The sequence below is a fragment of the Scyliorhinus torazame genome, chromosome 24, assembly GCF_047496885.1.
Source record: "Scyliorhinus torazame isolate Kashiwa2021f chromosome 24, sScyTor2.1, whole genome shotgun sequence".
NCBI lineage: Eukaryota > Metazoa > Chordata > Chondrichthyes > Carcharhiniformes > Scyliorhinidae > Scyliorhinus > Scyliorhinus torazame.
This window is the reverse complement of record NC_092730.1, coordinates 44115622-44131628: the sequence shown is the minus strand read 5'-3', so window position 1 is coordinate 44131628 and position 16007 is coordinate 44115622.

The following is a 16007-nucleotide window of genomic DNA, read 5'->3' as shown; positions in this document are numbered from 1 at the left end:
GAACCCACCCACACACACGGGGCGAACATGCAAACGACATACAGGCAGTCACCCAATGCTGGAATTGAACCCAGGTCCCTGGCACAGTGAGGCAGCAGTGCGAACCATTGTTCCACCTCTGGGTTCACTCCCCTGGTTCACTCACTCCCCTGGTTCACTCACTCCCCTGGTTCACTCACTCCCCTGGTTCACTCACTCCCCTGGTTCACTCACTCCCCTGGTTCACTCACTCCCCTGGTTCACTCACTCCCCACGTTTACTCACTCTCCTGGTTCGCTCAACACCCCCGGGTCACTCACTCCCCCGGTTCACTCACTCCCCCGGTTCACTCACTCCCCCGGTTCACTCACTCCCCCGGTTCACTCACTCCCCCGGTTCACTCACTCCCCCGGTTCACTCACTCCCCCGGTTCACTCACTCCCCCGGTTCACTCAACCCCCCCCCCCCCGGTTCACTCAACCCCCCCCCGGTTCACTCAACTCCCCCGGTTCACTCAACTCCCCCGGTTCACTCAACTCCCCCGGTTCACTCAACTCCCCCGGTTCACTCAACTCCCCCGGTTCACTCAACTCCCCCGGTTCACTCAACTCCCCCGGTTCACTCACTCCCCCGGTTCACTCACTCCCCCGGTTCACTCACTCCCCCGGTTCACTCACTCCCCCGGTTCACTCACTCTCCCGGTTCACTCACTCCCCCGGTTCACTCACTCCCCCGGTTCACTCACTCCCCCGGTTCACTCACTCCCCCGGTTCACTCATTCCCCTGCTTCAATCAATCTCCTGGTTCGCTCCATCTCCTGGTTTACTCACTCTCCTGCTTTACTCACTCTCCTCGTTTACTCTCTATCCGAATGGACATATTAGTGAGAGGCAGCATGGTTTTGTGAAGGGGAGTTCGTGTCTCATTAACTTGATAGAGTTTTCCGAAGAGGTCACAAAGATGAGTGCTGCAGGTAGAGCAGTGGATGTTGTCTATATAGACTGCAGTAAGGCCTTGTCAAAGGTCCCTCATGGTAGACTGGTACAAAAGGTGAAGTCACACGGGATCAGGGGTGAGCTGGCAAGGTGGATACAGAACTGGCTAGGTCATAGAAGGCAGAGAGTAGCAATGGAAGGATGCTTTTCTAATTGGTGCGCTGTGACTAGTGGTGTTCCACAGGGATCAGTGCTGGGACCTTTGCTGTTTGTAGTATATATAAATGATTTCGAGGAAAATGTGACTGTTCTGATTAGTAAGTTTGCAGATGACACAAAGGTTGGTGGAATTGCGGATAGTTATGAGGACTGTCAGAGGATACAGCAGGATTTAGGTTGTTTGGAGACTTGGGCGGAGAGATGGCAGATGGAGCTTAATCCAGACAAATGTGAGATAATGCATTTTGTAAGGTCTAATGCAGGTAGGGAACAGACATTGAATATTAGAACCCTCAAGAGTATTGAAAGTCAGAGAGATCTTGGTGTACAGGTCCACAGGTCACTGAAAGGGGCAACACAGGTGGAGAAGGTAGTTAAAAAGGCACACGGCATGCTTGCCTTCATTGGCCGGGGCATTGTGTATAAGAATTGGCAAGTCATGTTGCAGCTGTACAGAACCTTAGTTAGGCCACACTTGGAGTATAGTGTTCAATTCTGGTCGCCACACTACCAGAAGGATGTGGAGGCTTTAGAGAGGGTGCAGAAGAGATTAACCAGGATGTTGCCTGGTATGGAGGGCATTAGCTATGAGGAGCGGTTGAATAAACTTGGTTTGTTCTCACTGGAACGACGGAGGTTGAGGGGCGACCTGACAAGATCGACAAAATTATGAGGGGCACAGACAGAGTCGATAGTCAGAGGCTTATCCCCAGGGTAGAGGGGTCAATTACTGGGGGACATCAGTTTAAGGTGCGAGGGGCAAAGTTTAGAGTAGATGTACGAGGCAAGTTTTTTTACACAGAGGGTAATGGGTGCCTGGAACTAGCTGCCAGAGGACGTGGTGGAAGCAGGGCCGATAGTGACATTTAAGGGCCATCTTGACAAATACATGAATAGGATGGGAATAGAGGGATACGGACCCAGGAAGTGTAGAAGGTTGTAGTTTAGTCAGGCAGCATGGTCGGCACAGGCTTGGAGGGCCGAAGGGCCTGATCCTGTGCTGTCCTTTTCTTTGTTCTCCTTTAGATTTACACACTTCTCTGGTATCACCATTCTCATGATTCACACAATCTTCTGGTGAATACACTCCCTGCTTTATAAATTCCCCTGTTAAACACACTACCCTGGTTTACACACTACCCTGGTTTACACGCTCTCTGGTTTACACACTTTTTATTGTGCACATTCTCATGGTTTTGCACACTCTCCTGGTTTGCACTCACTATTTTAAACACTCTCCTGGATGGAAACTCCCCTGGTTGTGAACATTCCTCTGATTTCCAGGTGCCCGGATTGTGGAAGTGTCTCCCCTCCACACAGAAAGTCCAGCTCTATGAGTTCATCCTTATCCTTGTTTCTATGTCACTCTCTATATTTCTCTGTCTCAAATGTTCAATATTTCATCAGGAGTGTTGTGGACACAGTGACAACTGGTGTAACACTGGCCCTCACTGTGAACACTGGACACAGTGATAACACGTGTAACATTGGCTCTCACTGTGCACACTGGACACAGTGATAACACGAGAAACACTGGCCCTCACTGTGAACACAGCTGCCGTGTTGTGGGTGAGACAGTCACTGTCCCTCCTCTACACAGAACGTCCGGCTCTGCAAGTCCATCTCTATTTATTAAATTTCCTACTGGGATCAGAATGGTCAGAATCTGTGTCACTGTGAAAATCTCCACTCTCAGAGGGGGTGGGATTATTCTTTAACTGGGTGTCCTTGCTTGTTGAGTTTGGGGTTCAGTGTTACCGGGCAGTGCAGGAGGATCACATCAAGCTAGAAAATCTCCACTGAGAGAGAGATCAATTGTATTTTCACCTTCAAAGAAGGTGTGTCATCAATGAATTTAGATTTTAAAATATGACTGGCTGCTGCCGGGTATTTAGGTAAACAGAAAACTCAGAGAATTGATCAGTAAGTGAGATGAAAATCTATAATTAAGACAGGGATTGGGAAACAAGTGTTGAGAAGAGGGAGAATTCTGCCCTGGGAAATGTCATTTCCAGACCTTGTGTGTGGATGTGAATATTGTGGAAGAGAGAGTGTGTGAAAGGGGCGGACCAAACAGGAGAAACCAACTGTGTTTGTGTGTCCGCTCTGACCAGGAGATCTCCCAATCCCTCTGGGACTAAATGGAAATATTTTTCATTCAAACAATCCCCCTGTTCCCCTCCTACTTTTCCAAGTTGGATTTCAGGGCAGTTTCGATGCTGCTTTCCAGATTTCTGTGGAAAGGTTGGGAAAATGAGAGCGATCGGGTGAGAGAGCGCGAACAGTGCATCAGTAAAACGGGGTTAAATGCAAAATGGAGCCTTCAAATCGCGTGAAACCTTTTCTACAGCAAACATGAGAGTGTGAGAGACAGGAAGGAATTATCCTGGGACACTGTGGAGCTGGAATTTGAGTGGAATTGGAGAGTTTGGGACGAGAGAAAAACACAGAGAGGCAGCAGCAGCCTGGAGCTGAGAGCAGGTTGTCTCCGCCCCGTCCGCTCGCTGCCTTTAAGTTGCTCAGTGCCGCCACCAGAGGCTTCATTTCTCACCCACATTGACGGAGAGATTTTGTGCAGAGTTCCGGACATGAGCGATAGTGCAGCCGCCGAAACGGCTCCTCCAGCCGCCGCCCCAGTCAAGGCTGTCAAGAAGCAGAAGGCGGTTCCCCGGAAGAAACAAGAAGGTCCCGGGCTGGGCGAGCTGATCCTCCAGATTGTGGCGGAAAGCGGCGATCGCAAGGGGATTTCCTTACAGGCCATAAAGAAGGCGCTGCGGAGCAAAGGGGTCGATGTGGATAAACGGGGGGCCCAGATAAAGCAAAGTGTCAGGAGGAGTGTGGACAACGGCAGCTTGGCTCAGGTCAAGGGCACGGGCGCCTCCGGCTCCTTCAAGATCGTTAAGAAGACAACCGGGGGGAAAGTGAGAAAGACCGGAGCAGGCAAGAAACCTTCAGTGAAGAAACCAGCAGCCAAGAAATCTCCCAAAAAAACAGCAGCCAAGAAATCTCCCAAGAAACCAGCAGCCAAGAAATCTCCCAAGAAACCAGCAGCCAAGAAATCCCCCAAGAAACCAGCGGCCAAGAAATCTCCCAAGAAACCAGCAGCCAAGAAATCTCCCAAGAAACCAGCAGCCAAGAAGGCGGCAACTCCCCAAAAGAGCGCGAAGAAAGCAGCCCCGAAGAAAAGGTCTCCCGTGAAAAAGACCAAGGGTGTAAAAAATCCGACCCAAGCGAGGGCCAAGCCCAAAGTGAAATCAGTAACGGCTAAGAAACCAGCAAAGAAGTGAAAGAAGGCGAGCAAATAGTAAACCTGAACCCAAAGGCTCTTCTCAGAGCCACCCACATCTCTCAGGAAAGAGCTGATCCCCCGACCAATGAATCGCTGTCCCGGTGCTGGGAGCAGATTTCAGACAAATGTCAATCCAGTATTGCCGCTCACTCGCTGACATGCTCTGCACCGGGCCTCGCCCCCCGCTCTGCACTAAGACACTGCCTGCTCCAACACACATTTTATATTCCAAACAGAAGTGAAAAGAGGGCGCTGAACAACACGTACAAACTGCAACATCAGACAGCAGCTAGTTAGAAACGCAGATCTATTAAATCCAGACTTGTCAGTAATATTCCCGCCTCAGTTCACTCCTTACTAGAACCTCTTCCTAACCGGGGATGTGTCCGGGGGAACAGTCACAGTTTGTGTTAGTTTCATTATTCACAGATTCAGGGGAGAGTCTGTAAAAGAGTTAACATGTCGGAGAAATCCCGCCTCACAACTTAAACACTTTATATCAGCTGGAAGGGATGTTACTAAAATTCCCAACCCGTCTGGGAGAGGAGTTGTGTGGGGATGGAATCGGAGCTGGGGTTGAAATGGGAGCAGATAGTTGGGCTGGTTCTAGAAAGGAGTGAACTGAGGCGGGAATATTACTGACAAGTCTGGATTTAATAGATCCGCGTTTCTAACTAGCTGCTGTATGATGTTACAGTTTGTACGTGTTGTTCAGCGCCCTCTTTTCACTTCTGTTTGGAAAATAAAATGTGGGTTGGAGCAGGCAGGAGGAGGAGCTGGAAGATCAAAGACATTTCACTGCTCTGTCTGTCACTCAGTCTGCTCCCCGCCTCTCTCTCTCAGTCAGGTCGGGGCGGGCTGTATAAAAATGGAAAGTGCAGCAGCTCGTCTCTCATTCAGCAGCGATTTGACTGAACAAGCATCATGTCTGGCAGAGGGAAAGGAGGCAAAGGACTGGGTAAAGGCGGAGCAAAGCGGCACCGCAAAGTGCTTCGTGATAACATCCAGGGCATCACCAAACCAGCAATCCGCCGCCTGGCTCGCCGTGGCGGGGTTAAGCGCATCTCGGGTTTGATCTATGAGGAGACTCGCGGGGTGCTGAAGGTTTTCCTGGAGAATGTGATCAGGGACGCCGTCACCTACACTGAACACGCCAAGCGCAAGACCGTCACCGCCATGGATGTGGTTTACGCTCTCAAACGCCAGGGCCGCACTCTCTATGGATTCGGCGGCTGAGGAAATCCATTTGACAATTTAACAAAACCCAAAGGCTCTTTTAAGAGCCGCCCAAATCCTCACATTGAGAGCACTGACCTTAGAATGGCAGCAGAATAACTCATCGAGCTGGTTTAGCGAGTCAGCTTGGAAACCGCGGTTTTCTGTTAAGACGGGTAGCTTTAGAGCAGGAAATCCTTTCCGAGCATTGATTTGTTTTCTCATTGCAAGGCGACATAGATGCGTTGTACAGTCTGAAACAACCATTCCCCAAAGTCAAACCTGTAACCGCACATAGTGAACACTGACATTGTAATGCGAGCGGGAATTATGTACCTGCTCGATTTTATTCATCTTCTCTCGGTTGCGTCCAATCCGAGACAAAAATTGGAGAAGGAATCATTGAGAAGTTTTTGATATTTACAACTTGAGATTGATTTTTTCAGTTTTCTCAAATATCCGTTCCTGGTCCCTGTGAAATTGGCGGGCTTTTTGAAATTGATGGGGTGTCAGTTGCAGGTCCACCAATCAGGGCCCTGATATCCTTGCCGCTCATCGCTCTTTTCAAACTTGTCCACGGGTTCGGGCTGCATCCAATGAGGAGAAGTTGGCGGTCACTATAATGTCTGAAATAGGCAGCGAGAGAGCGGCGCCAGCATTCTCAGCGTGTGCGTTTCACCCAGTTTCACATCATGGCCAGGACCAAGCAGACAGCGCGCAAATCGACCGGAGGCAAAGCTCCTCGCAAACAGCTGGCTACCAAAGCGGCCCGCAAGAGCGCTCCAGCCACGGGCGGAGTGAAGAAGCCCCATCGCTACAGACCCGGCACTGTGGCTCTGAGGGAGATCCGCCGCTACCAGAAATCCACCGAGCTGCTGATCCGCAAACTGCCCTTCCAGCGCCTGGTGCGAGAGATCGCTCAGGACTTCAAGACAGACCTGCGCTTCCAGGGCTCCGCCGTCATGGCCCTGCAGGAGGCCAGCGAGGCTTACCTGGTGGGGCTCTTTGAGGACACCAACCTGTGCGCCATCCACGCCAAGCGAGTCACCATCATGCCCAAAGACATCCAGCTGGCCCGCCGCATCCGCGGGGAACGCGCCTAAAGCCCGGATTCAGCACCAACAACAACAAAGGCTCTTTTAAGAGCCACCAAGTCTGTCAGGTGCTTCGATTCAGGAATTTATTTTATTGCCTTTATTTTTTTCTCCCTGCTATCTGTTTCCTCATTCCCCTGGATCCGTTCTCAGTTGTGGGCCAGCCTGTATTTAATTTCAGCCCAATTCACTAGACTTGCGGTGATTGCTAATACAAACATCAACAATATCTCATGTAATCATCGGGACTGCACCGACCCTTCGAAAGAGTAACTTAGATTAATGGGTAGAAAGACGGACCGACAGATATGGAGGGATAAATACGAAAGAGATAATGCTGGAAAATCTCAGCACGTTTGGCAGCATGTGTAGGGAGAGAAGAGCTGACGTTTCGAGTCCAATGATAGATATGTAGATAGTGAGGTAGAAACTTGCATAGATAAATGGATGGTTCGATAGAAAGGCAGAAAGACCGTAAAGGCCAACTCACTCAGAAAAGTTGCCATCACAGCAGGAGGAGGCTTGAGGGGAATTCTCACAATTTAATCTGCATCATAATGACGTTTCTCGTCTCCATATCTCAAAGAAAATTCATAGTTTATAAACGATGGTGTCAGTTTGGCCGCACAGTATGTAATATCAAAACATTTTTATTGGATCTACAATTTCAGTTACCCAGGATTTCTTACCCCAATAAACTGCTTCCATAAAAACTTTCCTGCAAATTGAGCCAGGGGTTGAGGTTAATCTGAGGCTCCGAGTATGAAGCGAGTCACACAGTAACCCACTTACAGATATAGTCATCGCAGTAACATCTACACAGTAAATAGAGCGGAATCAATTGCGGATAGATTACAAGTTACAGACTTCTTTCTTTGAGGAATATTATTGAAACTAAGATCAATTCAGTTCACAGACTTTTATCCTCAATAAACACCGTCAATTCACATGTATCATAAATACTGAATATGTAAATAATCTGCACAGAATGCGCTGCGGATTGATGTCATAAAGCGTGAAACGTTTGCACATTAAGTAGCAGAGCAGAATCTGAGGGACTGCAGAATCTGTTGGCCCTTTTTCAGATAAAGTGAGTGGCTCTGAAAAGAGCCTTTGTGTTATTAGATTAAAGAATGGTCGCTTCACTTCTTGCCGGCGCCAGCGCTGGTTTTCTTGGGCAGCAGCACGGCCTGGATATTAGGCAGCACCCCGCCCTGAGCGATGGTCACCCCTCCCATCAACTTGTTGAGCTCTTCGTCGTTGCGGACGGCCAGCTGCAGGTGCCTGGGAATGATGCGGGTCTTCTTGTTGTCCCGGGCCGCGTTGCCGGCCAGCTCGAGGATTTCAGCGGTCAGATACTCGAGCACAGCAGCCAGATAAACCGGGGCTCCGGCCCCCACACGCTGGGCATAGTTCCCCTTTCTCAGGAGCCTGTGAACACGGCCCACCGGGAACTGCAGTCCAGCCCGGGAGGAGCGAGACTTGGCCTTGGCCCGAGCTTTACCGCCGGTCTTTCCTCTTCCAGACATTGTCCCAATCTCACAAACACTTTCACACAATGAACAATTTCTCCAGCATTTACTCTTTTATAAACTGACAGCTCCTCTGATTGGTCGCTGCTCAGTTCACCTCATTTGCCTATATTCTGCACCAATCAGCTCACTGGAATCAGAAGAGGGCGGGATTTACCCACAACAACCGGCAGAAGCTGAGAATTTGTCCATTTCAAAAAGCCGCCAATTTCATTGTGGCAAAGGAGCGAATTCAAATAAATGTCGTCCTTCGTCAGAGATTTCAAATCCCTTCTATTTATTTGGTTTAATTCAGCGCTTCCCGTCACCAATCACAGGCGCGGGTTTAACATTTAGTTTAAATGTGATTCATTATCCTCTCGCTTTCTAACTGTCCCGGGCGGGAATCAATCCCTGTTCACAGCATTCCCGGAAGGAAAACGCTCCGTTTAGTCTTCAGTCAGGACCGAGTGTCCTTCACTGAAAACAGGGAGTGGGATTGAGTCCTCAGACTCTCCTTATTCCGCTCTGGAATCATCCCACTCCGGACTGTTACCCTGCGGATAATTACTGGGAATAAAATGATGGATCAATGAACATTTCAGGAATTGGGAGAAGGCCTTTTATCCATCATTTTATTCCCAGCAATTCCCGCTAAAAACAGCTGCTAATGAGGTGATTTGGGGGCTGTGAAAATAACAGAATAATAACAGCTTTCAGCACAAAGCCAAGACGGCGGAGTGAATTCTGCCTGAACCAATCGGAGAGCTGGAGAGAAGGAGCGACAGGTTTTGATTGGCTGACATTTTCAAATTCCAAAATCCCGCCAATTTCAGTGCAGGAAAATCCCAAATAACGGACCGGCTCAATGTTCAGGAAACTATTTGCATCTCACACTTTGTTATCTGTTTATTGATTTTTTTCCATCCCAGAATCCGGGCGCTATTTTAGTAACAGTTTGAATTTGTCAATCTCTTCTCTGTAACCGGCGGTAATAAGACCCCGTTCAGCAATTTAAAACGGAGCAAATCTCAGCTCACTGCAAAAGCAGAAACAGAGATTACCAACCAACTCCTTCACACAGGCTTCACAGGGACAGAGAGAAAGGGCTGATTTCGGAGCCTCTCTCCTGAAAGCGGCCGGGAATGTTACACTGGGAAGTGTGGAGAGAATCCCCGACTCTATCCAGCCGGTGGAACAGGCAGCTTTGTGTCCGGAGAATAGGGAGGGCCGGGGAGAGGCAGATCTTAAAGCGCGGCAATGGACTCAGGTCCTGTGTGTGCTCAAATCTCGCTGGTTCCGTCTCCTGGGAAAACTGCGGAATAAACAGATCAGCCCGAAAATAACCTCTTCATTCCCGCCTTTACTCTGTTCCGGGAGCGGGAAACACATCACCCGAGAGAAAAAAATAATAATTTCCTTATGAATTTAACTCACCAGTTGTTAAACTCTGAATATAGTGACCATTAAATTGAAATAATTCCCTCCTGAAATTGTGTTTCTCCTCATTGTCCGTCACAAATGCCAGACTGCGTTTAAAATCCGCTCTCAATTCAGTCTGATTCTCTTCTGTGTGAAAGTGTCTGTGACGGGCGGGTATGAAGCCACATTCACAACATTCTGGAACGGGACAAATCTCGATCCTCCACAAAGAGATTTCTCATCAAGTCAATGCGGGAAAAGATGGTGCAGCTTTTTCACAGAGATTGTGGGTGGCTCTTAAAAGAGCCGTTGTGTTTGGGGTGGTTTTCAGTCCATTGTGGAGTTTTACTTGGAGCTGGTGTACTTGGTCACCGCCTTTGTCCCTTCCGACACGGCGTGCTTGGCCAGTTCCCCGGGCAGCAGCAGGCGCACGGCGGTCTGGATCTCCCGGGAGCTGATGGTGCTGCGCTTGTTGTAATGGGCCAGGCGGGAAGCCTCACCCGCGATGCGCTCGAAAATATCGTTGACGAACGAGTTCATGATGCTCATGGCCTTGGAGGAGATGCCGGTGTCGGGGTGAACCTGCTTCATCACTTTGTAGATGTAGATGGAGTAACTCTCCTTCCTCGACCTTCGCCGCTTCTTGCCGCCCTTTACTGCCGGTTTCTTAATGACTTTCTTGGCTCCCTTCTTGGAAGCTGGTTTCGATGTTGGTTTCTTCTCGTCAGCCATCGTCAATTTCACCCAGAAATAAAGCAAACCCCTTCCGAGAGCTGATTAAATAGACAGAGCCTCACATCTATGCTAATGAGGAATGGGGAAAGGAATGATTGTGATTGGACATTGTGAAAATGAGGACAGCCAGTTATGTTCTGTTTATTTGACTGGAGATGTAAACAGACCAATCACATTTAGGATTTTCCACCAATCACAAACCTCATATTGCAATATTACAAACCGGAAACACATTACAGAAAGAATGTCTCCAGTCCCAGTTTGTCAGTGTGTAAAAATCCACCGGGAAATGACACCTGGCTGTCGGTGAGCGGGGCCCTTCACCACAGAGGGACTTTGCGGGAGGGTGGGATTCATTCAGGAACTGTGAGTGTCTTGTAATATGTGAGTGTGGGATTTACTCACTGATAGTGTGAGAATGTGGGATTTACTCACTCTCTGATACAGTGTGAGTGTGGGATTTACTCACTCTCTGATACAGTGTGTGAGTGTGGGATTTCCTCACACTCTGATACAGTGTGGGATTTACTCACTGTCTGATACAGTGTGAGACTGTGGGATTTACTCACTCTGATACAGTGTGACTGTGGGATTTCTTCAATCTCTGATGTAGTGTGGGTGTGGAACACACTTACTCTCCGATACAGTGTGAGTGTGGGATTTACTCACTCTCTGACACAGTTTCTGAGTGTGGGATTTACTCACTCTGTGATACAGTGTGCGTGTGGGATTTACTCAACTCTCTGATACAGTGTGAGTGTGGGATTTACTCACTCTGTGATACAGTGTGTGAGTGTGGGATTTACTCACTCACTGATACAGTGTGAGTGTGGGATTTACTCACTCTCTGATACAGTTGTGAGTGTGGGATTTACTCACTCTGATACAGTGTGTGAGTGTGGGATTTACTCACTCTCTGATAGTGTGTGAGTGTGGGATTTACTCACTGTCTGATAGTGTGTGTGCGTGGGATTAACTCAATCTCTGATACAGTGTGTGTGTGGGATTTACCCAACTCTCTGATACAGTGTGAGTGTGGGATTTACTCACTCTCTGATACAGTGTGTGACTGTGGGATTTACTCACTCTGTGATACAGTGTGTGAGTGTGGGATTTACTCACTCACTGATACAGTGTGTGAGTGTGGGATTTACTCACTCTCTGATAAAGTTGTGAGTGTGGGATTTACTCACTCTGATACAGTATGTGAGTGTGGGATTTGCTCACTCTCTGATACAGTGTGTGAGTGTGGGATTTACTCACTCTCTGATAGTGTGTGTGCGTGGGATTAACTCACTCTCTGATACAGTGTGTGAGTGTGGGATTTACTCACACTCTGATACAGTGTGTGAGTGTGGGATTTACTCACTCTCTGATACAGTGTGGGAGTGTGGGATTTACTCACTGTCTGATACAGTGTGAGACTGTGGGATTTACTCACTCTGATACAGTGTGAGTGTGGGATTTCTTCAATCTCTGATGTAGTGTGTGAGTGTGGAATACACTTACTCTCCGATACAGTGTGAGTGTGGGATTTACTCACTCTCTGACACAGTTTCTGAGTGTGGGATTTACTCACTCTGTGATACAGTGTGCATGTGGGATTTACTCAACTCTCTGATACAGTGTGAGTGTGGGATTTACTCACTCTCTGATACAGTGTGTGACTGTGGGGTTTACGCACTCTGTGATACAGTGTGTGAGTGTGGGATTTACTCACTGATACAGTGTGTGTGTGGGATTTACTCACTCTCTGATACAGTGTGTGAGTGTGGGATTTACTCACTCTGATACAGTGTGTGAGTGTGGGATTTACTCACGCTCAGATACTGTGTGTGAGTGTGGGATTTACTCACTCTCTGATAGTGTGTATGCGTGGGATTAACTCACTCTCTGATACAGTGTGTGTGTGGGATTTACCCAAGTCTCTGATACAGTGTGAGTGTGGGATTTACTCACTCTCTGATACAGTGTGTGACTGTGGGATTTACTCACTCTGTGATACAGTGTGTGAGTGTGGGATTTACTCACTCACTGATACAGTGTGTGAGTGTGGGATTTACTCACTCTCTGATAAAGTTGTGAGTGTGGGATTTACTCACTCTGATACAGTGTGTGAGTGTGGGATTTGCTCACTCTCTGATACAGTGTGTGAGTGTGGGATTTACTCACTCTCTGATAGTGTGTGTGCGTGGGATTAACTCACTCTCTGATACAGTGTGAGAGTGTGGGATTTACTCACACTCTGATACAGTGTGTGAGTGTGGGATTTACTCTCTCTGATACAGTGTGGGAGTGTGGGATTTACTCACTCTCTGATCCAGTGTGGGAGTGTGGGATTTACTCACTGTCTGATACAGTGTGAGACTGTGGGATTTACTCACTCTGATACAGTGTGAGTGTGGGATTTCTTCAATCTCTGATGTCGTGTGTGAGTGTGGAATACACTTACTCTCCGATACAGTGTGAGTGTGGGATTTGCTCACTCTCTGACACAGTTTCTGAGTGTGGGATTTACTCACTCTGTGATACAGTGTGCATGTGGGATTTACTCAACTCTCTGATACAGTGTGAGTGTGGGATTTACTCACTCTCTGATACAGTGTGTGTGGGGGATTTACTCACTCTCTGATACAGTGTGTGTGTGGGATTTATTCACTCTCTGATACAGTGTGTGTGTGGGATTTACTCACTCTCTGATACAGTGTGTGAGTGTGGGATTTACTCACACTCTGATACACTGTGTGAGATTAACTCTCTCTCTGATACAGTGTGGGATTTATTCACTCTCTGATACAGTTTGAGAGTGTGGGATTTACTCTCTCTCTGATACAGTGTGTGTGTGTGGGATTTACTCACTCACAGGTAAAGTGTGTGAATGTGGGATTTACTCACTCTGATACAGTATGTGAGTGTGTGATTTCTTCACGCTCTGATAGTCTGAGTGTGAGATTTACTCACTCTGTGACAGTGTGCAAATGTGGGATTTACTCTCTCTGATACAGTGTGTGAGTGTGGGATTTATTTTACTCTCTGATACAGTGTGTGAGTGTGGGATTCACTCACTCCCTGATACAGTGTGTGTGTGGGATTTACTCACTCTCTGATACAGTGTGTGTGTGTGGGATTTACTCACTCTCTGATACAGTGTGTGAGATTTACTCACTCCCTGATACTGTGTGTGTGTGTGAGATTTACTCACTCTCTGATACAGTGAGAGAGTGTGTGATTTACTCATTCTCTGATACAGTGAGTGAGTGTGGGATTTACTCACTCTCTGATACAGTGAGTGAGTGTGGGATTTACTCACTCTCTGATACAGTGTGTGAGAGTGGGATTTACATACTCTCTGATACAGTGTGTGAGTGTGGGATTTACTCACTCTCTGATACAGTATGTGAGTGTGGTACTTACTCACTCTCTGATACAGTGTGTGAGTGTGGGATGTACTCACTCTCTGATACAGTGTGAGAGTGTGGGATTTACTCACTCTCTGATACAGTGTGAGAGTGTGGGATTTACTCACTCTCTGATACAGTGTGTGTGTGTGGGATTTACTCACTCTCTGATACAGTGTGTGTGTGTGGGATTTACTCACTCCCTGATACAGTGTGTGAGTGTGGGATTTACTCACTCTCTGATACAGTGTGAGAGTGTGTGATTTACTCACTCTGATACAGTGTGTGAGTGTGGGATTTACTCACTCTGATACAGTGTGTGAGTGTGGGATTTACTCACTCTGATACAGTGTGTGAGTGTGCGATTTACTCTCTCTCTGATGCAGTGTGTGAGTGTGGGATTTACTCACTCTCTGATACAGTGTGTGAGTGTGGGATTTACTCACTCTCTGATACAGTGTGTGTGTGTGGGATTTACTCACTCTCCGATACAGTGTGTGAGTGTGGGATTTACTCACTCTCTGATACAGTGTGTGAGTGTGGGATTTACTCACTCTCTGATACAGTGTGTGTGGGATTTACTCACTCTCTGATACAGTTTGTGAATGTGGGATTTACTTACTCTCTGATACAGTGTGTGAGTGTGTGATTTACTCACTCTCTGATACAGTGTGTGAGTGTGGGATTTACTCACTCTCTGATACAGTGAGTGAGTGTGGGATTTACTCACTCTCTGATACAGTGTGTGAGAGTGGGATTTACATACTCTCTGATACAGTGAGTGAGTGTGGGATTTACTCACTCTCTGATACAGTGTGTGAGAGTGGGATTTACATACTCTCTGATACAGTGTGTGAGTGTGGGATTTACTCACTCTCTGATACAGTATGTGAGTGTGGTACTTACTCACTCTCTGATACAGTGTGTGAGAGTGGGATTTACTCACTCTCTGATACAGTGTGTGAGTGTGGGATTTACTCACTCTCTGATACAGTGAGTGAGTGTGGGATTTACTCACTCTCTGATACAGTGTGTGAGAGTGGGATTTACATACTCTCTGATACAGTGTGTGAGTGTGGGATTTACTCACTCTCTGATACAGTGTGTGAGTGTGGGATTTACTCACTCTCTGATACAGTGTGTGAGTGTGGGATGTACTCACTCTCTGATACAGTGTGAGAGTGTGGGATTTACTCACTCTCTGATACAGTGTGAGAGTGTGGGATTTACTCACTCTCTGATACAGTGTGTGTGTGTGGGATTTACTCACTCTCTGATACAGTGTGTGTGTGTGGGATTTACTCACTCCCTGATACAGTGTGTGAGTGTGGGATTTACTCACTCTCTGATACAGTGTGAGAGTGTGTGATTTACTCACTCTGATACAGTGTGTGAGTGTGGGATTTACTCACTCTGATACAGTGTGTGAGTGTGGGATTTACTCACTCTGATACAGTGTGTGAGTGTGCGATTTACTCTCTCTCTGATGCAGTGTGTGAGTGTGGGATTTACTCACTCTCTGATACAGTGTGAGAGTGTGTGATTTACTCACTCTGATACAGTGTGTGAGTGTGGGATTTACTCACTCTGATACAGTGTGTGAGTGTGGGATTTACTCACTCTGATACAGTGTGTGAGTGTGCGATTTACTCTCTCTCTGATACAGTGTGTGGGTGTGGGATTTACTCACTCTCTGATACAGTGTGTGAGTGTGGGATTTACTCACTCTCTGATACAGTGTGTGAGTGTGGGATTTACTCACTCTGATACAGTGTGTGAGTGTGGGATTTACTCACTCTTTGATACAGTGTGTGAGTGTGGGATTTACTCACTCTCTGATACAGTGTGTGAGTGTGGGATTTACTCACTCTCTGATACCGTGTGTGAGTGTGGGATTTACTCACTCTCTGATACAGTGTGAGAGTGTGGGATTTACTCACTCTGATACAGTGTGTGAGTGTGGGATTTACTCACTCTCTGATACAGTGTGTGAGTGTGGGATTTACTCACTCTCTGATACAGTGTGTTAAAAAAAAAAAAAAAAAAACCTTACCTGGTCCCGTGTCTGTTCTTCTTTTCTGTTTTATTTGTTTTTATATAAGGCGGGAACCGGAAGTTCGACCCGCGGACCTCTGGGAAGTCCCCCCCCCCCCAACTAATAAATCCTGGTGGAGAGGAAACCCGAGACACTACACGTGTAGTGTCTCCCA